We start from the raw sequence: 26,557 nt of genomic DNA, 5'->3' as shown, positions 1-26,557 counted from the left end.
GAGAACGATTCTGACGCATGATGTAAAACTTTCAAGGGTAATACGAATCGAATCATTCAGTTTTATCGGGAAACCGTGTTTAAGCATAATTTGTCATAACTCGGTACAATCAACTGAATCGTACGCTGCTTTGAAGTCTACAAACTGATAAATAATCTGCAAATTGGCTTTTCTTTGATCCGTTGATCTTTGACTGTTGATCTTTTGTGGAACGCCCTTCTCGAAAATCGCACTGGAATTGTGGAGTGTCCAATGAGTGAGGTGCTAACGAAAAGTGACAGGTCTCAGCATTTCTACAAAGGAAGCACAGGGTATCTGGTAGTTTCGCCAAGGTTCAGTTTATTTTGTTCTACTACTTCCTTTCCACGTAGGAGCTCTATATATTCTATCTTATTTTGAATTTTTGCGTTTTCTCAGTTGCATGAATGAATTGCTTCATTTTAAACTCAACTTCTTTAGAGCAAAATTGCGTTAAATGATCTATGGCTTAGCAAACTGAGCGAATGGTCACTTCTCAACACTGAAAAAATAGATCTGTAATAATTTGCATTGCACTTGCGTCATTTACCGTGGAAACAGCAGCACTGTCCAGTCAGACATGCATACAAGCTTCAATACAAGCCTTCATATGGGAAGCTTAATGACACTACTTTTGATTGTGAAGCAACTAAATGTGTTGTGAAGAAACAAGAAGAATTCTATCAACAAAGCACTGTCAAAATATGAGGTAGCCGACATTGCTGAATGCTCAGCAATGCTTTGAATTAACCAAGTTTTCTGATACGCGAAACCGTTGTTTGGTGTGCGTAGTAGTTGCCATGGTAAAATAAAAACAATTTGAAGATTTTCTATCATCAAAGTAGGTGTGTATTTCTAGTATTATATTTTAAAATGGTTATTCATCATATGGTGAAGATTTCTTTACAGATATGTAGCTTGTAGTTGAAAATATTATTTGCACAACTAGGTCAGTTTTATCCTTCATTACATTTAAAAGCATTAAGGCTGATACAAATTTCGAATTCTTTTTATGTCCAAGGTTATCAAAGTTAGTAAAGGGGGTGGCAGAAAATAAATAACACCGAGACGAAAAAAAAGAAATATTTTTGATTAAAGTTTGTGTGCAAGTTATGACGTTTGTAACTATAATAACCAATGTTGAGAAATAACACTTTATCATTATTATTATTTATTTCGCTTGCCTTTTGACAACACTCTCGCTGTCACTGGACTTGTTTGTTGCTAATTTGAGCATTTATGCTGTAGGAAAGCTAATAATATCCAATAAAATGAACAAAACGGTTTTAAATTTTTTTTTCTCCCCCTTCCAATATTCAAGATTTTTGAAGGGGGGGGGGGGGGTGAAACGGCCCAAATATTAAAAGCTCAAACATTAAATAATAGATGCTTAAATACCTGAGACAGCAAAAAAAATATGCTGATAAAGCAGCATTTATTTTAGGTTTGTAGTTCAAAGGGTTCTCTTGCATTTCATAAATTTGCCAAATATTGTCGAAGTCCTTGTGAAAAGCTTCGGTCATTTGATTTGGATATTTTGAGGGCCCTCATGTGATCCTTCGCAGAACTCCCGCACATGAAATTTTGGGATGTGAATTTTTGGTGTCCAACCATTACAGAAAGTTTCGATGGCTTCTGAATAATAGCTTATTAGAGCTACACCTAAGCAAACATTCATCAACGACACGTTGTAGACTGCTAGTAACACAAAATATTTGTATGCATGGTCTCTTGCCACAATATCCCTTTTATCAAGCACATACCGGCAGTGACGGCCAGTAAAACCGAATCAGAAATGGCGAGATGCATTGGCCACTGCTGAAGCCTTCTGACTCTTTTGACGTAGGACTACGTCTATCTGGGAGTTAGGTACTTGAATTTGAAAATTCATGTAACAAAATCAACCTATTGTTTGAAATACACTATTGGAAAATTGGTAAATAACATCGATTGTCTAAATCATACCGAGGAGCTAATCACTACCTCTCTTCCCAAGCACAGCCGACACTAACGGATACAACCGATCTGACTTTGTAAAAGATTTGTTGTTGTTGTTGTTGTTGTTGTCACTTTCTGTTTCCGATGCTTTTTTACTTCCCTTGCCATTCCCTTCTCTTCTTAAATCCTTCCTCTTTCTAACTAACTGACGAAACCTTGATATAAAAGGTACCGTTTGAACATTTCGCCACATCAAAGTGTTCATTACTCGTTTAGTTCGATGGCATATGGTCTGGCTAATCAATTCAGCTTATATGAAGACATCGAAAAATGGCTTTATTAGTGGATAGGTATCGGTATTCAAGCTCTGTCAGAACGAGACAGAGTTGTAGTTGGCGATTGGCTAGCCCCGCAATTGTCCTGTTAAACAGTCGGCTGCGATTTCTGTGTCAAGAAGGTCAAGTTCCCAATCGGAATGTAGCAGTACCAAGGCTTTGCTTTTTTGCTTTATCAAATTGTTCTAAGTGCTATTGCAGTGTTGGCAGGCACGTATTATTTACGTTATATTGGCTCACGTTGCGTTCCGTATCTATCGAGTTTCCGGAAATCGATAAATATTTAATAGAAAACCGGGAGAGTACAAGAAAACGTCCGCGTACCGAATTGAAATATTATACCAATCTCACTGTCGGATCTTAAAAAAATGCTTGCTTGTACGCCCACAGTTCATCTCGCAACTTGGATTTTGTTCTATCATGTAGGTTACCAAAACTATTACTCCAAGTGGATCTAGCAGCCGAATTGTTCGAAGACAATTCAAGTCAGGTTAACAAAATCGCGTTGTAAATGAGCGATTTAATACTGTTTCATCTTTTCGGTTGTGTAGAAAAAGGCGTCGTGCTGCTATCTGGGTGCCCAATAATATTCAGCTTTGTCCGTCTAGCTGGTCTTCATGAATTTCGCAGGTTTCAAATCGAAATGTTTCATAATTGACATAGAATGTTGCTTTTTTTAATTACTTTCGCGGCATTTCGCGGGTTTTAGTGAATTTTGCGGCCGATGCTGGATTTCGCGGGATTCGCGGCTTCCGCGAAATCGCGATTTACCACTGTCCCTAGTTATGAAAATTCTGGCTCTATTTCTGAAAAATGGGGTGAGTTACAATAATTATACCGTTCCTAACTCGTCCGTACAGCTAAGAGCAATTGGTAGTAATCAATCGTACGACACAGGTTATTAGCAATAACAAACGGAAAACTCCGCACAATGTTCATTACGATGACGTCAATTAATTTATCACTCTCTACAGTAGATGTCCGCATCACCAACGGAAAAAACAAGCGAAAAACCTCTCGTCGTTCCTCCGTCATTCCAAAAAGGTGTCACTCAACCGCAAAGTGGCAGCCAATAACAATAAAAACCCAAAATCGTCGCAAGTGCAGTCTTGCTGGACGAAGAAGTCGCGCGCACCGCAATGCACTGACAAACAAGTCGTCGAATAACAAATGGGAAACCAAATCAAAAAAAAAAAATAAACAAGCTGACAGAAATGACTTCATCCAGCGCAAAACTTCAACGTTAACGAAGAGAGAAAGACCTCTCGCGATCGACAGCCGATAAACGATTTCGCGAGGAATGTTGATAACGAAAGAGAAGGGGACAATCGTCAGTGATTTAGTAGGAAGTCAGCGGGTTAACAGAAGGAGACACCTTCTTTAATTGCTGGGCTATTAATTTTCTATCGCAAAGCACAGCTTTGCTTTGATGAAAAAGCAACACAAAACAATATTAATGGTTATAATATGCAAACCAGCTGTCACTCTGGATCTGATCTGCATTCGATCTACGCAGGTCTCCGAGTGCAGCACCTTTCCCGTGACACTGTAAATGTCAGAGCTGAATTTACGTACGAGACAACGGTCAGACGGAGACCTCACCGAATACAATAAATTTTCGACTTCATCGCTGGTAAAAATGGCCCCCACAAAAGATAGCGAACTCAGTTTGCCACCAACGCAGAACCGTCTGGCGATCGGTTGATTATGCAAAAATTCGATACATTTTCTCTCACTGCACACACCCGGTGCTGGGAGCGGGGTGGTAACGCGAAACTGCGATCAATACGAGACCGGCTGCTAAACTGTAAGGAGTAACTGCGAAGGGGTGGGATGGAATTGACTCGTGCCGGCTGGTAAGTGCTTTCAATGTACACACGGTTTTGTTCCAGCAAACCGCCGCTGTAAGCCCAATCGATCCAATTATGGGCAAAAAATTGGCGACACTGCAATAAATTGGGGCATGTGTTTACTGTCATGTTTGGTTTTGTCGGTCGGATTCGACCTGTGGCAGGAGCGAAAAGCTGGAAGTGCCCTCGAGCGGGCCGAGACTGAGGTGATAAATGTCAATACTGTTGCCACGTTCCAACTCAATTGAATGATCAAATTAGTGGTTTTCACGTACAAATTGGTTTCAGGTTCCCTAGTTTTGAATGAAAAGTAATTTCAGGGATATCTGTGTTAGAAAAGTTACACAATTCTGAAGAAATTAAAGTAAACTTGACGATCTTCTTACAAAGCAATTAGCTTAAATTCCAGCCACTCTGTATAGATCAAAGATAAATTTAACTACTAATTACATGAAGTCATCCTTTACCTGTTCACAGCCAAACCAAGAACTGTCTTACAAAGAGTTAAACATCCTACAGCTGATTTCCGTCCGCATTCGTAGGACGTAAACCACGTACAATGTCTGTGCTACACAGACACATTCGACTGTTTTTTCGATCAGCTGAGAAGCGAAAAATAGCGGCGAAAGTGCAAAGTACGCCTCCCCGTTTTCCCTCGCTCAATCTCTCATCTGCTCGCCTCAGCAAGTTTCCGGCTCATTAGAACAAACCTCCCTGCCACGTCGTCCCGTGTTCCTCCGCCTTCTGCACTGCCAAATGTACATTCACTAAAATTTATTAACATACAAGCAACCAGCAGCAATCAGCTGCGACCGGCAACGCGGCTGACCGTAATTTGCGAACAATTAAGCGTGAAGGTCGGTTTTTCGTCCGCACCGGTCTTTCCTCCAGCTTCTTGCCTGTTCATCCTGTCGGTTGGCAGCGTGGTCGCAATGTCAATGAGAAGCAATGTGTGGATGGGACTTTTCTCTTTCTGTGCGGCGGAAGCCGCAAGCTTGTAGATCACAGCTGACGAGAGACTTAATCGCGTGCCGGAATGTCTAAGCAGTGATTGCATCAGAGTGCGTGCGCTGATAAGGAGATTATGCGATTTACTGAGGCGTTCTACATACCGACGGAGATGAGCCAGGGGGGTCAAACTCATCGTGCGATTTGTGTCATACTTTAAATAACGTTTAAACTGACGACTAATTAGTGTCATTATTTTTATGCTTGAGGTTACTGTGTATAAAGCCGCTCTGCAGCACGGTCAACAAATTGCCACCGATTTAAGCACCGCGAAACAATCACGGCCGCAAGATCAAAGTCGTTCGCTTCTCCAAAATCGCGTTGGTAGAGCCTCGGATGTCATCTTCATTGCACACGCGGTGCAGCTTAATTGATATGCGCGCTATCCGTAGCTACAAATGTCGCACTTAGTCGGCTCGTTAATTTCCGGACAAGAAGCCCTATGCGATGTGGTTGGCAGGCGGGAAAAATTCGCTGCGATGATATTTGTGCGACTTTGTTGATTTTGATCGCTCAGCGAGAGAAGATAGCAGCGGCCAGCTAGTAGTAAAGCACGTGTAAACCGAAATGGAGACAAATTACCCTGCCGCAATGACTTCCCACGGGCTGTTGCAGGCAATTGACGTGGATCTGTGATAAACGATTACTCTTCCAGTTCGGTGCTTGTTTCCTGTTTCAGGTTCTTAAGTCCGCACGGGACATGGATATTTTGGGTAGCAGTTTTATTTCTGTTATTTTCTTTAGTGACCCAATTTTTATTTGGTTGTTTTTAAACATTTCATACTTCGCGTGCGAAAGGACAGTATGTTTTGATATTTTATTCTTAGAACTAGTGCGATATTTATATGTTAGAAGCAATTTTGGAATATCGTTTTACTTACCTTATATTTATAATACTCACAAATGTGTAAGTATTAGTAATATATTTTTCTTTGAAAAAAAAAGTGTCGGTTTCTGCTATGCGTAGTGACATGAAGAGGAACTCGATTATCTTTTTTCAGGGATATTAACCGTGGTAGTCATTCGTCCCTAAGCCTATTACCAACAAGTTGCATAATTACCAATAAATCATTCAGAGTATTACCCATCGCTAGCTACAACTTTATCCCATCGTTCTGGCAGAACTCGAACACCGAATACTGATAAAATTGTTCGTCATTTGAGGCTTTCATAGTAGAAAAAGCAGCGCTCAACGTACCTTGACTGTAAATCTTAAGGAACCCGAGTTCCTTGTTTTCAATTCCCGAAGAATGCAATTACTCGGAAATGGCTAGGCGTGTAAATCCAATTACCGTAGCAAGCTGTTCCTGCGTTTAACATGGAACCTCATCGAACAAATCGTTCAGTTAATCGTCTCCAAACGTTTTTGGCCTTCCTTCAGGCAGACAGTCGCAACATTAAAATTACTGTCTTTAAAGCGATGAAACCAATCACGACACGGTGTTTCACTTAGAACAACATTTCCGTGAACTTCATTTTGACCCTCGATGCGCTCAAGCTGCCGGTATTTATTTGTGCTTCTCAAGACTATACCTCTTTTTCTCACAGGATTAATTTCTGGCTATGCCACTACGAGTAAATTAGCGAAACAAAATATTATTTTACGTTCGTTAATTGCAAATTTGTGATTTGATTATCCGGATAACAAAATTTTCCGGAGTTAATAAAAATGTCAATACTCCGGATAATCGAGTCCGACTTGTATTTGAAACTTAAATTCCGGAACGCAGTTGATCTTATTGATGTTGTACCCTTCGTTGCTATGGTGTATTCAACTGTAGAATGGCACATACTATTCGATATGGGTGTTTTCAGAATCAGGATGATGCCCAGACTCCATTTTGAAACCCACTTCTGACTTCCCGAATGCAGTCTAAAATGGAGAAATATCCCCTAATATCCCTTAATCAACTACAGACACCATTCTGAATTCCAAGATGACGACTTCCGGTTTTTGGAAAACATCCTAAAATGCCCAAATATCACTAAATGTGAGTATTTCTGGAAGCCAAATTCCAAGATGGTGTGACTTCCAGTTTTTGGGCAATAGCTCAAGGTAATCGTATACCGAATAGCAAACTTTTCTGGATACTTAAACCTAAACTTTAAGGTAAAAGTTGATTTTCTTCAACTTAAGATTTTACCTGCCCATTCAAATTTTAGAATATCTACATTCAGGTCATAAAATTGAACATTTTTCATAATAGGTTAAATTGCGCAATCAAAATATGATGCGCAATTTAGTACTGAAGCTAAATTAAGTAAGATAAAAAAAGTGCTTTGATAAATTATTCATCAAATCTTTTTGCTGCCAAACGGTGAATTGTATGGCATTGATCATAAGTTTCTATAATTTGTGAAAAATCACAAAAAACGTAAGTAAAGGGCATATTCCCATGAAAACATCAATTTTACAGAACTTAAATTTGAAATATCTCGAACACAGATCAGCTGGGAGTGCAAATCGTTAGCGGGTTCCAAATGTGAGACCAAATGCGGGACTCAAATGCGGTTGAACCGGAGTCCAAACGTGTTCTTTTCGTTTTGTTAAATATAGATGGAAGAAAATGGGACTATATTGGGGCATGGATGGATTTCAGAAAAAGGTATATAAGGAAAATATAGGGTAGTTCAAGGTACACCAAAACATCACGAACAGGCACAACTGACCGTCTGCCACCGGTTCAAAGGGAATCAAGCACAGGCAGCCTGACCACGACACGAAGCATGTTCGGTTTGGCTTGAAAAGTTTTGGTAACGGTGTTCTTATGTTACGTCAGGTCTTTCGGAATTTGCAAAATGATCAAAGATTTTCATTCCGGTTCTGCTTTGGGCCGAAAATAGACAACCAAAGGGCCTGCAGATCCGTGAAGCCTGGCACGAGGAAAGATGGGACAGTAGCAATGTGGGCGGAAAGAATAGGTTCGGGTGGGCTCAAACACGGGGGTGGGGAATCTACATCAATTGCGTTTAAGCCAGAGCACTAGAACAGGGGACAAAAACTCGTTGCTTCTCTCTTTTTTGTATTAGAGCCTACTTCCAACGAAGCTCTAGTTGCCTTTAACCACACAAACACCAGTTACTAAAATTATGGTCCTGAAGTGGTAGTTACACAGCAACACATCCATGCCATAGCGGGTTAATTTTCAGTACGGATTAACTTTACACAGCACAGCACTCAAAAAAAAACTGGAACTGGGCAAACAATGACTTTTGTTCGATTACTTGTACACAAAAACTGGATGAAATCGAGATGACCACTGCACAATAGTCCAGAAACCAAATTTAGGGGGGAATTTGGATATAGAGCTCCATAGTCATGTTTTAGAGAAAAACTTTCTTCTACAAAGTTGTTACCTATAATAAAGCGCTAGAACATATCTTGAAACTGTGTGTAACAACTTTGTAGAAGAAAGTTTTTCTCAAAAATGTTGTTATAGAGCTCTAGACCCAAATTTCCCCCTAAATTTGGTTTCTGGACCATCGGCACTGGTCACAACCGATGCTATTGAGTGTTCTTGGAAAATTTTTCCCAAATTTTGATAGAAATTTGATCAATTTGGTGAAAGATAGAACGATTTAAAGCGCTTTAATTAGTGAACCTGAAACTTTATACGCTATAATACCAGAATGGTGTTTTGCAACAAATGACTTTATCTCGTTTACGACTGCGGATAGCCTACTTAACCGATTTTCTTCATCTTTTTACAGAAAAAAGTATCAAATAATAGAACTGATCAACAAAAGCGAAAAAAGATAAAATGCTCGCCGGGTTTATCGCTTCTACGTTAGCTTATAGGAAAACTCATTCTGGTTGCTGAAAAAGTTATCACCAAAATTCATAGGAATGGTTAAAAAACTATAATCTTTTCTTTTTTTTTCGTTTGGGCTCTAGGGCAGTTCAACTACTCAACCATTTTCAAACAAGTGGCGTCTAAAATTTTTGATACATTTTCTACTGCTGTCAAAAAAGGAAGATGTATCTAAGGAAAAACTGATTCATTCCTCATGAAAATACAATTATTATTACGAAAAAATGAACATTTGGGAAAGGTTTGTAATCGGATTTCCGATGAAGTTTTTTGATGATGCCGGAACAAGAGTGGTGCACGAAGCTTTTGGCAAATTTTCGAATTCAAAAAAGTATCAAATAATAGAACTGATCAACAAAAGCGAAAAAAGATAAAATGCTCGCTGGGTTTATCGCTTCTACGTTAGCTTATAGGAAAACTCATTCTGGTTGCTGAAAAAGTTATCACCAAAATTCATAGGAATGGTTAAAAAACTATAATCTTTCCTTTTTTTTCGTTTGGGCTCTAGGGCAGTTCAACTACTCAACCATTTTCAAACAAGTGGCGTCTAAAATTTTTGATACATTTTCTACTGCTGTCAAAAAAGGAAGATGTATCTAAGGAAAAACTGATTCATTCCTCATGAAAATACAATTATTATTACGAAAAAATGAACATTTGAGAAAGGTTTGTAATCGGATTTCTGATGAAGTTTTTTGATGATGCCGGAACAAGAGTGGTGCACGAAGCTTTTGGCAAATTTTCGAATTCAAAAAAGTATCAAATAATAGAACTGATCAACAAAAGCGAAAAAAGATAAAATGCTCGCCGGGTTTATCGCTTCTACGTTAGCTTATAGGAAAACTCATTCTGGTTGCTGAAAAAGTTATCACCAAAATTCATAGGAATGGTTAAAAAACTATAATCTTTCCTTTTTTTTTCGTTTGGGCTCTAGGGCAGTTCAACTACTCAACCATTTTCAAACAAGTGGCGTCTAAAAGTTTTGATATATTTTCTACTGCTGTCAAAAAAGGAAGATGTATCTAAGGAAAAACTGATTCATTCCTTATGAAAATACAATTATTATTACGAAAAAATGAACATTTGAGAAAGGTTTGTAATCGGATTTCCGATGAAGTTTTTCGATGATGCCGGAACAAAAGTGGTGCACGAAGCTCTTGCCAAATTTTCGAATTCTTCCCTTGATTCTACCAATCAATTGTTTGTCATCCGTTGCACTCTAGTTGATTTCCTACATCCTAAAGCAGTATCCGATTGGGCGACACTGAGGCAGATTCGCTGAGTTACGTATTTTTGGTGCAACTGGGGTCTAGCGGTTGTTTGGGAACGTTTGTGTTTTTGGAGTAATGTAATGATGCTCTATCAGGACAAAACACATACCTTTCATCTGTATTGTATTTTGGAAGAAACACGTTTTGATTGATAGTCAATACTGGGCTTGAATCACAATTTAGACAAGAAGAATGAATCCATTTTTGTCCATTATTTTGGCCGGTCTTTTACTACCTTGCTGGCGAATTATTGATGAAGTTTGTAGGAAATTCTTCGCTATCGGAACCGGAAGATTTTTGCTGCTTGAATTGTTTACCGAGGACTTTTTGACAACATTTTTGTGTAGTTCAGTTAGAAATAAACAATGCGCTTCTTGTTTCAACGCCAGAACTGAGCATGCACCGACAAAACAAATGATACTGGCATATCGATGGAATAGGTAGCTTGCATAAAAATAATCTCATTTCTAAGCGTGTGGAGTTAGAGAACCTCCCAAAAATTCCAAAATTCAAGTTGTCATTCTATAATTCATGACTTGCTACTTATACTTTCATTTTGTTGTAAAAAACATTTTTTCAGTGTGCTCATTTCACCCCACCTGAAGGTGACCATTTCGCCACTATCGAATTAGTTTAAGTTAACATGAGATTTTAACACTATTTATAGCCTAAAATCAAAACTTTAATAATGGTGAAATTTGGGGTGCGACCCATACGTCATATTGATGTGTCTACATATTTGATTGAGCCATTTAAACGACCATAGAAGCTTATTTTGCATTGCGCAATAATAATATTTTTTTCAACATCCGGGAACCAAGTTGATTTTTTCAATGTATTTGCATATTTTTAACAGACAAACCACTTTTATTCTATCTGAAAAGATACTGTAGTAACTACGGAAGAGTTCCCCATACTAAATTGTATTAAAAAATGCGTAGTTTCGCATAAAGGAGGGGTGCCCATTTCGCCCCGTGTGCTCATTATGCCCCTAATCCCCCTACATCTGCAGAAATAGTGGAAGTTCTTTACAGAGCCACAAATAACACTAAAAAGATTGATGAATAACAATTTGCATACCCTTACCAACACACAGAGAATCCTGAGTAAGAATCCCCAGGTTACCTTCAACTCGGTGACGGAATCGTGAAAGGAATCGCAAACATGATCCAGAGGATTCTCACTCACGATTCTTATTCAAGAATCCTAGAGCCATATACAGGGCATTCCTGTGGATTCTTTTTACAGGAATCCTTTTCAAGGACGCTCACGAATCCAATCCTAGAGAATCTATGCAAATCGTATGTGTTCGTCCGGGTAGTCTTTTGTCAATAATGCAGTCATGTCTCAGATACAACTTTCAATTTTTTTTCACGAGTATAATATAAAAAAAATTTCAAAGAATTTGTGCACCTGAATAAATTATTTCGATTTTTTCGGATATGGTCTGTTTCAATTATGAAATTCCGGAACGCAGTTTTTTGTTTCCTTCGTTTCTGAGACGTATTCGAGTGTAAAACGGCCAAATAGTATTCAGTATAAGTATTTTCAGGACTGGAATGATTCTCAGAGGCCAGAATCTGTCCTCAGACGCTATGTTGAATAATCCAGAATGATGACTTCCAGTTTCTGGAAAAAGCGTAAATCAGGCCCGGATTTGAGGGGGGGGCAGATGCCCCGGGCCTCCCGATTCAAGGGGCCCCCCTAGTCCTGAGGCGACCTTTTTTTTTGCTCGTCACCTTCCAGAACGATACCTCTAAATGTTTTAAGGAAAGAGGGCCCCATAAACAAATTTGTCCCGGGCCCCCCGCCGTCTAAATCCGGCCCTGGCGTAAATAGCATTCAATGTGGCTGTTTCTGGCATAAAGATGATGCTCAGAACCAGAAAATCGAACCCAGATATTTTAGAGTCCACTGCAAAACAGTCTTAAATAACCAATGATACCCAGTATGGATATTTTCAGAACCGGAGTAATGCCTTGAGCGTGTGGAGTTAGAGAAATCAGCCGCGTATTCCAATAACAAATCCTAGGTGACGACTACCGGTTTCTGGAATACATCCCAGGCAAAATTATTCAATATCAATATTTTTGAAACAGAAATAATGCTCAAGAAGCCTGAAATTATCTCCAGACGTCATTTTTTAAGTCCGAAATGGGAACTTCTGGTTCCTGAAAAACAGCCAAATATAATCCGATGTTTTCTGCTCTGTGCATTCTAAAAAATATTGTTGCGTTGTAAGTGAAATTTAAATTATAAGGTGTTAAATGTGGCGTGATAATTGTGTGCTTAACTTTAAACCCTGTGCATTTTCTACAAAATATAGCCTATCTCGGTCAAAATTCAGAGCCACCATAAATATTTCTAGAAAGTTCGATGAATAATAATTTACATCATTCTTCATGAATAATGCGGTCATGTTTCAGATACAATCCATTAACCATCTTTTTTTTCACAAGTGGAGTCTATGAAAACAGATTTTTTTGAAGGACATTGTACTCGTAAACTTGAACCGTAATTCAGAAACTACTTACTCATAAACGGTCCATTTAATTGTTACATTTATAGTCTTTCCAAATACGTATGGTTTATCTGTTTCTTTATTAACAGCCCATAACCGTGGCTGTTATTTTTTTTATGAAATTGAGACGTTTCAACGTTGCATATACTTTGCCACATTTTAATGAGCATGTCATTTAATCTGTGAGCAGAAAATCGCAGTTGTAGTCATACACAGATTCGAAAGTTTATTTTTGACTGCAAAGATAATTAATTTAAGTCGTAATTTTTTTTCGCTGGCAACATGAGAAATGTCGAAGTTGCGGCTAATACAAAAATAAATTAGAGCGTCATCTGCGAATAAATGGATGATCCACAACAGTTCACAGTAAAATTCTAAATAAAATATGTAATAATTTCTGGTGCCATGTGTTCTACATTCTCAATTGCATCATTTTTGGTTACAACAAGTATATTCTAATATTGTTCCATAACCGCTACCAAGAAACATCTGATCTGAATTTACTCCTGCCACACTCGTTTTTTGTTCGATCGTTCATGTCATTTACAACATTCCAAGCATGTTTATAAATGACCAAATTTTCAGTGTGGCTTGTTTGCTTCTACCAAATTTTCGTTGTAAATTGTTGATTCTATTGTGCTGAGAGAACTCAGCATTCCACTTGGTTCTGATTAACGTTTACAAGACAAAAAATCTACTTTTCATACAGAAACGCTAAATTAGTCGTCGGCATGAAATTTGTAATCTTTTCAGAGCATTCATAAATTTGCTTAATAAATCTGATAAAATTTGATTAGAAATGATTTGAACCGACGGTTTGTGAAGTCCATCAAAACATTTTTTCATCAGAATTCCGTAATTTTTTAGAAGTCGTTAACATTGACGATTAACAGTGTTCTAACAGTACGGTCTTATCAACTGATATTTCTAAATTTGAAACAAAATAATCCAAAAAGTAAAAAACTCAATGGATTTGGGTTTTTCTTGGGAAATCTTTTGAACACCAAACTTAAATTTGTTATTAAAGTGGTGTTATTTTTGTTTCTGAAGCAAATGTTTCAGCAGCAAGTTGTTTCTCAAGCAAATGCCAAAAATTTCATAAATTTCACCGAAAATGGTTTCCCTGGCAACGTTCCAATATTTCTGCGGATGCAGAAAGCAGAACTTTTAACTCTCTCAAATTCCACTCCACGACTATATAAACAGAACCGAACAATTAAAAAAAGGTAACAAACCCACGCTCACTTGGTTGTGTTTGCCCACCACAGGCTGCGCTCTCCCATCTATCCTGTGATCCTATTTTTCAACCTAAAGTATGCATTTCATCATCGATGACGGCATTGCATATTGGTCCGAAAACATTTGAGTCACTCGCTACTTATGGCGAATTTTCTTCCTGCTACCGCACTGTCCCAGGTTATCATCGCGGCCGATTACGCCGCGAGTCCAAAAATAACCCATGATTCTACAATAGCACTCGGCTGAAACTAGAGCCATCCGTTGGTATATTTTTCCCCATAAACCAACGCTCAATTATAATTTCAATGTCATGCTTCGAAAAACAAGCAACCAACAGCTTCCAAAGACACTCGTAATTCAGACAAATAGCAACCGTATTGTGTAATCTCTAAATATTCCTCGTAAACACACATATCAAACTGCAGCCGAATTGTCTTAGGTCATCGATACCCAAATAGAGCTTCGAATTACAACTAATTTGAAAGATTTATGGCCCACCAACTTCGTACTCGACTTGCCCGAATTGGTCCAATCAGTCACTCACTCTGCGCGCAATCAATCAAAGTTAACAAACTGCTTTCTTTCCCCCACCGAATGTGCTGCCAAACCAATCACGGATTGGTGGTTCAAAGTTAAGGGTGGTCTCGCGGGACTCCCGGGGTCATCCCGAGCGGCGGTGGCTGGCTAGTAATGATGACAAATTTCGAACCCGCAGGATCACCGGCACGTTTTTGATTATGAGTTGCATAAATAACTTGCGGAAGCGTGCGTGTGTTTGTGTTCGCGAGTGGGAAGTGCGGGCGGAAGACGGGGAGAGCGCACTGCAATGTCATTTTTATCTGCGCGCTATGCTCTGGCTTCCACCGAAGTGCCGGATTCTTAGTCATAGTGCGCGAAAAAAAAAAAAACAAGAACAACAAGGCGTTGTGGTTTGCCGATCTGGCAGCGGTCGAGCAGTCTGCTCTCGAACGGCAACCTGAGTGGAAGCTAAAGAACTTTTGCTCGCATCTGAGTGACTTGACTTGACGGTTCAACTATTCCGTTGGCTTTTGTGTGCGCGCGTGCCGCATTCGGTGGAAAATAGATTAGTGTCGCGACGTTGTGTCGAGTGGGGTGGAAAACGAAAGGGGCAGCCCTGCATCAGCAAAGTGCGTCGTGAGAAGAAAAGGTGGAAGCGAAGAAAGCGAGAGTGACAAATTGCTGCAATCCGAACCGGTCGAGTGGTGATAGTGACAACATTCGTGCGTTCAATCGTTGCTACGGGCGGCTTGGTGAAAACTAAAGGTACGCGGGTGGATCTTGCCGAATTAGTAGTTTTTAGGTTTTGTTAACGGGACTGCCGGTGTTCGGGGGACGTTTGGATGGGAAACTGAGTGTAACATTTGAGCAAACAAACGGTTCGTGAATAAAGCCTGTGTGTGGAAGTGATTAGAAAGCATTTGAAGACCTTGCAAATTTACTTCGGAATATTGAGAAAAATTTTGAACAGATAATAATTTTATATGCAGCGCTTTTGAAAAGTATACGAACTGTTTTAGGAATTGTTGCATTTCCAGCTTTGAACGCAAAAAGTTTCTGTAATATAAACTAAAGCAGGTATTAGACGAAGCAAATATTTGCTATTTTTGGTACGGATTTTATTTGCACAAAATAAAATCCGTACCAAAAATAGCAAATATTTGCTTCGTCTAATACCTGCTTAAGTGTTAAGAATAAGTTACTCATTAGGGTGGGGAAACATTATATGGAAAAAACGAAACTTGATAGCAGAAAGCCAGAACCAAGTTTTTTTTTGTTCTATTTGGGGCCCCAAACAATCCTGAATTTATTGGAAGTCGATTGGTTTTGTCTCCGCTTGGCGCATTGCATTTTAAATTTATATGGAGATTTGTATGGAAAAAACAACTTTTTTGCATTTTTCATTCTAAAGAGCTCAAAATAGCTCAAACCATAGGTTTCATGACTTTAAATGGTAGGTTTTTTGATGCCTAACAACTTGGCCGAAGACACTAGAGAGCTAGGGTGTGCCAAAAAAATACTAGAGCTGTTCAAAGTTGAGGGTGTCGAAATTTATGTTGCAAATCATTTTTTCTGCCAACACTGCCAGTGTACCGTCGTCAGTCAGATTTCCATCAGAAGTAACCTCTGAAACACGTTGTTGATTCTACCTACGCCTAGAATATTGACATAAATTTGTTTGCTTGGTCTAGCTGAGTGTATGAACTCGTTACAATAGGTTACTTCTGATGGGAATCCTACTGACGCCGGTACATTGGTAATGTTGGCAGGAAACAAGATTTTCTGCATTTAAATCGACAGACTCAACTTTGAACAGCTATAGCTCTTCTTAGGGACATTCTAGCTCTTCAGTGTCTTTTGCAAAGTTGTTAAGCATCTAAAATACTATACTTTAATATAATGTAGTGCATTATTGGAGCATCATTTAGCTCTCTAGAAAGGTAAATGCAAAAAAGTAGGTTTTCCCATATGAATTTTCATACAAATTTGAAATGCAATGCGCCAAGCGGAGACAAAACCAATCGACCTCAGATAAGTTTAGGGTTGTTTGGGACCCCAAAAAGAACCAAAAAAACTTGGTTCTGGCAAATCGATCAATTTTCCCCACCCTAATACTCATATTTTTTTTTCGAAAAATTAAAATTCTTCTAATTTTCGTGCCAATATTTAATTTTTATGAGGCTTATGTTTATCAGATTGAGGTTATGATGGTTTTAGACGAAAAAATTCATAACTATCAAAAATCAAAACCAATTCCTATGCCGTACAGTCTTCCTCAGTGCTTATGTGGACTGGTCCACATAAGCACTGAGGAAGACTGTACGTCACAGTCGAAATATATATTTGCGGACTGAATTTCAATATTTATTTCCAAAAAATTTAGTAGAGTATAACGGAAACCGATAACTATTTCTTTGATTGATCTCAATCTCTCTGCTAAGACGCTCGTTATAGATTTTCTAGAATTCCTATGCTATGATTCCTATGGAATATCACGAAACTCGCTTTTTATGCGATTTCAAAATTTGCGCGGTTTTTAATACGGATATCTCCAAGGAAAAAGCGACTTATATGTTCTAAAGACCAATGATGATTTAATGATTTTACGACAAAAAATCTTTACAAGTTTTACTCTCAAATCAAAACATGTTTACTTATCTAAATTTTTAAATTTCTGTACCTATCATTTAAATTTAAACCTAATTTTAAATTAGAACTAACTACTCGAAATTCCGAACTCTAAGTCCAAAATTGTAAAATTTTAATTTCAAGCTACTGGGAATGTAAAACCAAAAATCTTACATTCCATATCCAATAATACAATGACACTCTATCTAGTGATTTTCAAGTTTTTTTTTATGTTACGAACCTTACAATCCGAATGCTAGAATCATGAAACAGGAATCATGAAAATCATGAATCATGATACTTCAGATTCTATATGCTGGATTCTCTTTTTACGCGATGGATGCGTGCGCTCAAAGAAAGAATGGCGTAAAAAAAAATTTGGAATAAATCGTGTAAAAAGTAAGATCGCGTCGTTTTGACAAAATCTTTCGCTATTTGGTAAGTGTGTATGTGTATATGCTTGTGTGTTTGAATGTAGGTGTGCATATGTGTGTATGTATGTGTGTATGTGTGTATGTATATATGTATAAGTATGTGTGTGTTATATGTTGGTTCATATATGAATGTTTCCCATGTCACAAATCGTGTAATTTCAAGAAAACCACGTAAAAAATCGTGTAAAATAAAATAACGTAAAAAAGTCGTGTCAAAATAGAATTCAGTGTATATCAACTTACATATCTAAACCTTCAGACTAGAGTTGTTATTGACATCCGCAATTGCATCCGTAAATGCTTAATGATCACATCCGTAATATCCTTGTTATAGACATAAATATAAATTTCAGATTCCATTGCAAAATCTCAATCTATTCAACTTCCAAATCTTAAGTCGCATATTCAAAACCCCTAATCCAAAATCATTCCCCAAAAACAAGTTTTTAGTTTCTACCTGGAAATTCTAGGATCTAATCTGACAATCCTAAACCTCATCGTATTTAACATCAAATCTTCAAAATTCGTATCTAACATCAAATCTTCAAAAAATTATAGTCCTTAATTTTAGATATTCAAAAGACCTTGTCCTTTATTCTAAATATCCTACCTCTACTCACAAACACTGAACTGAAAATCAAAATACAAATCCCAATCTCGGAATCACGAGTTATAAATTTCAAATTCCAAATTCCAAATTCCAAACCATCGAATCTTCAATAAAATATGTTAAATACACGATTCAAAGGCACTCATCCTTAAACTTGAATCTCACACCTCAACTTGAAAACACTGCATTCAATGTTGAGAATCAAAACTCATTGCATGTTTTAAAACCCATAATCTACAGTTCTAAATCAGAATCCACAACTCAAGCCAAAGTATATGACCTAAAATTAAAAGATTCCAATATTCAACACGAGTTCAATTATCTACAATTTTTAAAATCAGATCTGTAAACATAAATTTACTTTCCCAATATCGTATCAAATCCACAAATAACAAATATCCAGCGTCAAATTCCAGCTCCGAAATCGAATCTAAAATTGCAACGGTTAATTCCCGGATCATGAATCTTAACTTTCAAATCTAGAGTTTGGAATCAAAAATACAAAATTCCATACCTCCAATTTTGTATGTCAAATCACAAATTTTTTGTCAACGTTTCTTCCGGTAACATTGTTATGTAATAGATCGCTGGATGAACAAATTTTTTTGGGCTTGTTGAAGATGCTCAAAATCTCGTAAAGTACACGAAAAGTTGAAAATTACCGCGGAACATAAATTCTCTGCTGTCTAGGAGATTCATGAGGTCATGCTATCTGGAGTTAAATCGATAATATCGAATCACCAGTACGGTCACACGTAACCCGCTACACCAGCGTATTGTTTCGAGAAATTAGATGTCGAAATCGAGTAGAATCGGTATACATCGACTTCTCTAAATCATTCTATACACTGCACACTTTCGCTAATGTGAAGCTGAGGTTAACCGGTAGAAGCGCATGCACGCTCCAGAAAATTCGATATCCCGTTTGGAGTTCCACAGAGCAGTGCATTGAGACCGTTGCTTTTCGTTCTCTTCATCAACGACTTGAACCAACAAATTTCAACATGAAAGCCAGTGGTGGGCACCGCTAACCGAAAATTTAGCGACGCTAATCCCACATTAGCGGAGCTTTCGCTAATCGCTAATTTTTTAATATGTAAATAGTCATATCGCTATATTTAATTTTTCCTGTGATACGGTCATTAGGCAGCAACCGTTTTTTATAGACACTCCTTCAAATAAATTTTCTTCTTGATTGTGTCTTTCAGGGGTTATATACCTTTTTAGTTTTCAAAAAAACGAAAAAAAAAATTTATTGCATTATCTTCAAACACGACATCTCGAGAACATTTTCACAAATTTTCATAAAGATCTGGGCAATAGGATGAAAGTTAGAGCGATTTGCAGCGCGCCTCGCCACGGCCGCATAAGCTAATCTTGAAAGTTTACACGCGATTATCTCGGAGTAGTGCGATTATCTCGGAATAGTGTTAAATGACTTTGCCGTGATCGTGATTGCGGGAAAACTACTGAACCGATTTCCTTCATCTTTTTTTTTAAATTTTCGTTATTAAATTCGCCGGTCCTTGAACGATCGCTTTTTAAAACATAATGTTACATTTTGCCGCAAAAAAATTTCAATGCGATTTTTAGCGCTCAATTTGCGTGCATTTTTTGGAAAAAACGTTCCCGTTTGCACTGAACACAAAAAACTCATAAAAGCGATCGTTCAAGTACACGGCACACTTCTAAACTTATGAAATAATATGAGTTTTTTTATTTCGGTTGACCCGTTGAGTCTCTGTCAGGATCACCGCAAGCCTCTGCAAAAAAAAGCGTTTCGGGGAAACGGCCATTACTCCAATAATAATTGGAATATCTCAAAATCAAACGTATTTTTTTGTTGTTGATAAACTGTACTTTCAGAAAAATACCGCTTTGATGCAATAAAAATGGTGCTATGCACTTAAAAATAAATTCAAACTTCCCTCATTTTTCTTGACCAAAAAGGTATGTAACCCCTTAATGATAGAAGATGAGCTTGAGATAAGTTTACCAACCTTTTTCGTCCTAAAATACTCTTCGGTATCATTTCTGACCACTGCAGGGTAATAAGCCAATTCTGGAAAATGTTTGAAATCTTCCACGACGTGTTTTTCATCGTCCATTACGACGCATGAAAATTTTCTCAAAAAATGCAATTCAATTTTCAACCACGTGTTTTTGCCATCAAATTCAGCTTATTGTCGCGGTTGGGGACTTTCTTGACTTTGTATTACTTCAAACCGGAACGCTTCTTTTATTTCTAAACAAATTCTTGTAACGTTCCTACTTTCCGATCCGCAAATTCGAATAGAGAGGTTCGGATTCTTCTCCAAAGTCTTCTCAGCTTTCTGTCCATAGAACTATCCACACGACCAATATTTTTGTCGCTTTTTAGTTTTTTTTCGACACTCAAACGTTAAGAAAACCTTTTTGACACATCGTGACAGTAGTTTGGGCAAATTATGCTTTCTTGCGAGTTCACGATTTTTGACATTTTGAGCACTGTTTAAGAAATGCCAAATAAATCAAAGTAGGCGAGAGTATAAAACCCCTTCTATGTTTAAGTGAAGATAGTCGCTCATAGCTTGAATTTTTCAAGAGTTACACTGATTTGAAGGTGTCCAGATTATTGCGGATACAAACCTTATTCCGCAAAAGATAAACAACATATCACCACCACTACCGCTACCGATAGCCATATTTCACGTAACTGGAACTCATGTGAATCGACCGTTATTTCGATCAACAAAAAAAAAATTCTGACTCTACTCCACTGAAATATTTTCTGTGGGGCGTCCTTGAATAGCTCCTAACACTACAATCGCTCCACTTAAGTCCCAAATTTTAGAGTTAATGATTTTATTGGACCGCGACATATTAAAACAGGCTTGTAATGGTATTGGAAATTAAAAACTACACTCATCAAGAAAACAGGCCTACTTTTTCGAATAGAATAGTTGAATAATACTAAATTTTTCGAAACAAAACAATTTAACAGAGGTTTGTTGAAAATTTGCTTTTTCAAAATTATTTTAAAAATGGGTGACTACTAAAAATTTAGAATTTCTTTCTACAGCTGTCAAAAAAGGTTGAAAAACTTAAAAGGAAACTGATTTATTTTACATGGAGATATATTAATTGTTAACTAACAAAAAATATTGAACATTTGAGAAAGGTCCGTTATCGGCCTCTCGACAAAGTTTTCTTATGTTGCCAAAACAAGAGCGTTGTACGGCCTTCGAGTTCGGTTCTCGAATGCATCTCTTGATTCTACTAATCAACTGTTCGCAATTCGTTGATCTCCAGGTTTTTTTTGCACCGAAGTAACTCAAAATCGCAATGAAATCTTCGATTGGACGACACTGAGGTTGATTTGTTGGGTTGCGTATTTGTGGTACAAATGGAGTCGAATGGTTGTTCAGAAACGTTTGAGTTTTTTGACGTGCTGTGATGACATTTTCTCTGGCCAAAACACATACTTCTCATCAGTATGGTGTTTTGTAAGAAATGAAAACATAATGTAGTTCAAATATTTGTTCTGGTATATATTTTGCTTGATAGCCAAACCACTAGGCATGAACCATGATTTGATAAAAAGGAAAAACTCCTTTTCTGTCCACTACTCTGGGCGGTCTCCTAATACCTTTCTGGCGGATTATAGTTGAGGATCACAGGAAGCCTTACATAATAGAAACCAGAAGATTTTCGCTTTCCAAATGGTTTACCATGAACTTTTTGCCAAAACTGTTGTGTAGTTCATAGCGAACTGCACTTGCGGAATGCTCGTTGTTTGGACGCCATTTCGAACCGAACTGAGCATGTACAAAGAAAAAAAAAAAAAAGTACTGGTATAAAGAGTAAAGATAGAGCTTTCATATACATATTCTCATTCCTCTCTGAGTGTGTTTGTTGTTGAGTAAAAGAGCCCCAAAAAAGCATGACAATTCAATTGAAAATGTTTATTTAAGATGTTTGAGATGTTAGCAGCATCGAAATTATTTGAAATTATTGTCAATCGAAGTCTTCTAGCTGGAATAAAGTGCTATATCTCTACAGACCAGCATGGTTTTATGCCTGGACGATCGGTTACCACGAATTTATTGGAATTTACGCATATTTGTTTTACACAACTGGAAGCAAAATGCCAAGTGGACGTGGTTTATACGGATTTGAAAGCCGCATTCGACAGAATTGACCATCGTACATATACTATTGCGCAAAATTAACCTGCTTGGTGCCTCTGACAACTTTGTTGCATGGCTTAGTTCATACTTGTGTGACCGATCACTTCGGGTGAAATTGGGAGCGTGCAGCTCAACTCCGTTCGTCAACTTGAGTGGTGTACCTCAAGGAAGTAACTTGGGACCGCTGCTTTTTACAATATTTTAGTATTTGCTTGGTGACGGATTTAAGCTTATATATGCGGATGACCTAAAACTATATTTCGCCGTGAAGTGCATAGAAGATTGTCACCGTTTGCAGCAGTTATTTGATATGTTTGTAGAATGGTGCCATCGTAATAAACTGATTGTCAGCATTCCTAAATGCTCTGTAATGACATCTCATCGGAACTCGCAGCCTATAATGTTCAACTACCATATCGATGGAGTCGTGCTCAACAGGGTTGAAAAGATGAATGACTTGGGTGTGACAATGGATAAGAAACTCTCCTTTGCTAGTCATCGATCGGCCGTCATTGCTAAGGCTAATCGTCAGCTGGGGTTTATAACCAAAATAGCCAAAGATTTTAATGATCCGTATTGCTTGAAAGCTCTGTATTGCTCTTTAGTGCGACCTATCTTAGAGAATGCTTCACTAGTTTGGCTTCCACATCAACTGACCTGGAGTTTACGAATTGAAAGAGTGCAAAAGAGATTTGTCCGAATTGCTTTGAGAAATCTGCCTTGGCGTGACCCACTGAACTTGCTTCCGTACTGTGATCGGTGCAAGCTAACCAATCTTGACACCCTAGCTCGACGACGGAAGATTCAGCAGGCAAAATTTGTCGCTAAGCTCCTGAACAATGAAGTAAATTGTCCCAAACTACTATCTTTACTTGATTTTCGTGTTCCATCGCGTGCTTTAAGGACTTCTACTCTTTTCCAAACATGGTTTCATCGCACAGCGTTTGGATTTAATGCCCCTATGTCTTCGATGATACGTGCATTTACTTCTGCTGAAGATTTATTCGAATTTGGTGAGCGTTCCAGTTGTTTCTCCAGTCGAGTAGCAAGATCTGCTTGTTTTACATTCTGACGTTGACGATAGTGATATATTCAATGAATATTATTCATATTCATTAAGACTTTGTGTTAGATGGATAAATAAATTAATATATAAATAAATAAATCATGCTCTTCTACTGTTTATCTCATTATTTTCATTAAGAAAAGTTACGATGAATCAACCCGACCTTTTCAATTTCTTTTCAAAATGTTTCCATTCAGTTCTAATATTGGCAATTCCATTCCTATTCTCGAGAATTTTTATTGTCATTAAAAAAGAGAAAAACGGCAATGCATATCGATGATTTCCTTAGCAAAACTTAATATATCTTAAGTACCAAAAAATGAAAATTACAACTAATACAAATGAAAGCACATAACGATTTCTAGCACATAAAGTGAAAAAAATATACAATTTCACACCGTTAATAATGCACAATACAGAATCGTTTTAAGCCATGTAAATTTGTACGTTAATTGATATAAACTTAGAGCTTCGAATATAAATATGCATGCAAATTCACAATATATTCATTTACTTTGCATGTGAATATAATGTCACACGGAATATTACATGGTTTCCAATGCTCCATTTATGTGCATTTAAAGTAATGTAATTTTTTTTACTGAGTATATATCTATTGCACATAAAAAATAACATTCAGTTTTCTGATCGTTCAGGAGAGCTTATTTACATGATGTTAGATTTTTTTCTATTATTTGTAAATACATTTGTGCTTATGGAAGTGAAAACAATCACTAAATACGATAAAGATCCAACAACGCGAACACCGGACATTTAAATGCTGAAAAAATCCGATCCAAAATTGTACGAGTCCTGAACAGTCTTTTTTTGACGTCATCGGGCAACAATCTCTTCAGGGCTCCGAATATCCCGTAAATTACAGGAACTGTCAACATGTGACGCGCCTGCTTGGCAAGCAGTTTTGCACACTAATCACACTTGTGGTAGTGTACAGCTCAAACTAAAATGTATAAATTCACAAAAGTGACGTCGCAACCTTTTCTTGAAAAAAAAACTCGGTTACTATCATTATAATGACGATGAATCATGTGTTATAGAGTTCTACGAAATCTTTATTATTCCCTCTACACTGTACTAAGATGAGCTCAAATTCCAAAAACACGAGTAAGTTTCAGTCAATGAAACTCATACCCCCGACAAGAGCATCTCCCCCTGGGGTACGAATTCCAGGTAATCTAAGTTGCTTAGCGTACAGCTGATAAGTCATAATAAAATTGTATGGCCTACTTTTGCGCTGCCATTTGTTTCTAAACAAGCTTCGAAGAAGGAATTTCTCGCTAAGAGTTTGAAGGTTATGTATCATCTAAAATAAACAAAACGGATCACGACTGTATCATGTTCGACGCGAGCTGGAGATTGGCGATCCCCTCGGCGCGGTTGAGGGAATTCTTCCTAGTTTTAATCGCGACACTTGGTTTTTCAACTCACGTGCAGCCGCTCTCCCCGGTCGGTTCGACCGATTGTTGACGTATGATGATGATGCGTAACTATCAACCGAGCGGACCAAATGATTGCGTGTTTTGTGCAATAAATCTAGACGCCTCTGTCACTTTTCCTCTCGTTTGCAGCACGTCATTCCTCGATGCTGCTGAAGAAATCGGAGAGAATCCAAAATAAGAACGCGTCTGACGCCGCTCTTCGTTCGTTGGAGGTTAATTAGAACAGGATAAACACTGAAAGGGGAAGATGAGTTTCGGAATGTTTTGGCAGTTCTGCTTAGTACACAGTCATTTAATTTACAAAACCCGAACTGGGAAGGAAAATACTGACCATTTAGAGAAGAGTGAACTTCAAAGTGGTTAGCCAAACATTGCAAGTCACTTCCAGTGCTTATTAGCAGAGTGCCATTTTTCTCGACCCGATCCAGACATAAATATTTGCACCGCCAACCGATTCTCAGGCGCATTTTCACACCGAACTGCAAATGTTGTCTGTTTACCGTAAAATGACGAGCCGGGTCGGTCAGTCGGTCGATCGAATGCAAATGCACACTCATCAGTGTCGACTTTCTTTAGTTAACACATTTGTGTTCTCACTTCTCACACTGATCGATGCTACTGACGCGCTCTACGCTGTCCATCAGTTATCATCATCGGCTCATCTCAGAGGAGGAATCGATCGACAAAGCCCATCAATCAAATGACCGCACTGCTGACGGCTGCCGCTATGATGTGAACTGATGTGAAATAATTCCCCTAAAAATAAGCATACATTATATTGCGGTGGTTCGGCAGGGCTAATCTGAGAGGATTATCTCATGTAGTAGCAGTGATCTTGCACGACAATCAACGAGGGATTTCACGCAAACTCGTGAAATGCAGTTGGCACCACCATGTCAGATTTATGTGAAGCTTTCTGAGTTTAATGACATCGCTCATTTAGGCAAGTTCCAAAGTTGAATATGGCTACGGTATGCTTACGAAAGAAAATGATATAAAACCACATTTCCAGAGTAAATATTTTCATTAGATATCTACCTCCGGACCCGTATGAATATTTACAGTGTAGACACATTAGCTTTAGAGTTAGAGATTTAAAGGTTCTTCAAATGCTTCAACCAAGAAACTGCTACCACTAGGTAAATTGGCATGAATTCCCCCAACTGGTCTCGTGTTTACATAGTGGTATGCTTACCACTACACGACAAAGTTCAAATAACTTTCCTACCTCGAGTTCGCCCACCGCGAAAAGTAAAATTTTCAGCTTGAGACGCGGTCGCGGTCGGTCCTCTGCCTTCGGAGGTGTGCGCATTCTTCGCATATTCTTTGATCAACTTAGGTTTCGAAGAAGATGACGCTTGGTTTGTTGGCAAACACACTTTGTCGCTTGAAAATGTTTTGGTTTTCGTGGTAGTTTATTCTCCCAGTAACCACCGTCCCTCCATCGAACACCACCCCCAAGAAGACGGTTGGTAGATTTGTGAACAGATAAAAATGCATTTATATCGCGAACCGAGAAGAGTTGGGAATGTGGTTCTACTTTTTGATCGTACATTGAATTTAGGACAAAATTAGGAACGTTTAATTTGAACTATCGATAATCGACTAGATTAAAATCCTACAGATTGGGATTTCATCGCGGAAAAGGTTTGAGAAGGGGATTTCGGTGTCCCATTCCA

The 26,557-nt window shown here is 38.1% G+C and overlaps 1 protein-coding gene across 3 annotated transcripts in view; it reads left to right on the top strand.

Moving 5' to 3' along the window:
• The window catches only part of LOC129720928 (tubulointerstitial nephritis antigen-like), a 148,471-nt gene that overhangs the window by 102,971 nt on the left and 18,943 nt on the right, over positions 1 to 26,557 (top strand). The window contains exon 1 of one of the 3 annotated variants that reach the window (XM_055672844.1): positions 14,936 to 15,276. The exons of the other annotated variants lie outside the window; for them this stretch is intronic. The gene's annotated coding sequence lies outside the window, so the exon portion shown is untranslated. Of the gene's footprint in view, positions 1 to 14,935; positions 15,277 to 26,557 lie in introns of those variants that run through there. 3 annotated transcript variants of the gene reach the window in all.

The sequence above is a fragment of the Wyeomyia smithii genome, chromosome 2 (assembly GCF_029784165.1).
Source record: "Wyeomyia smithii strain HCP4-BCI-WySm-NY-G18 chromosome 2, ASM2978416v1, whole genome shotgun sequence".
NCBI lineage: Eukaryota > Metazoa > Arthropoda > Insecta > Diptera > Culicidae > Wyeomyia > Wyeomyia smithii.
Note: the sequence above shows the minus strand (reverse complement) of the source record. Positions and strands in the feature narration are given on the sequence as shown.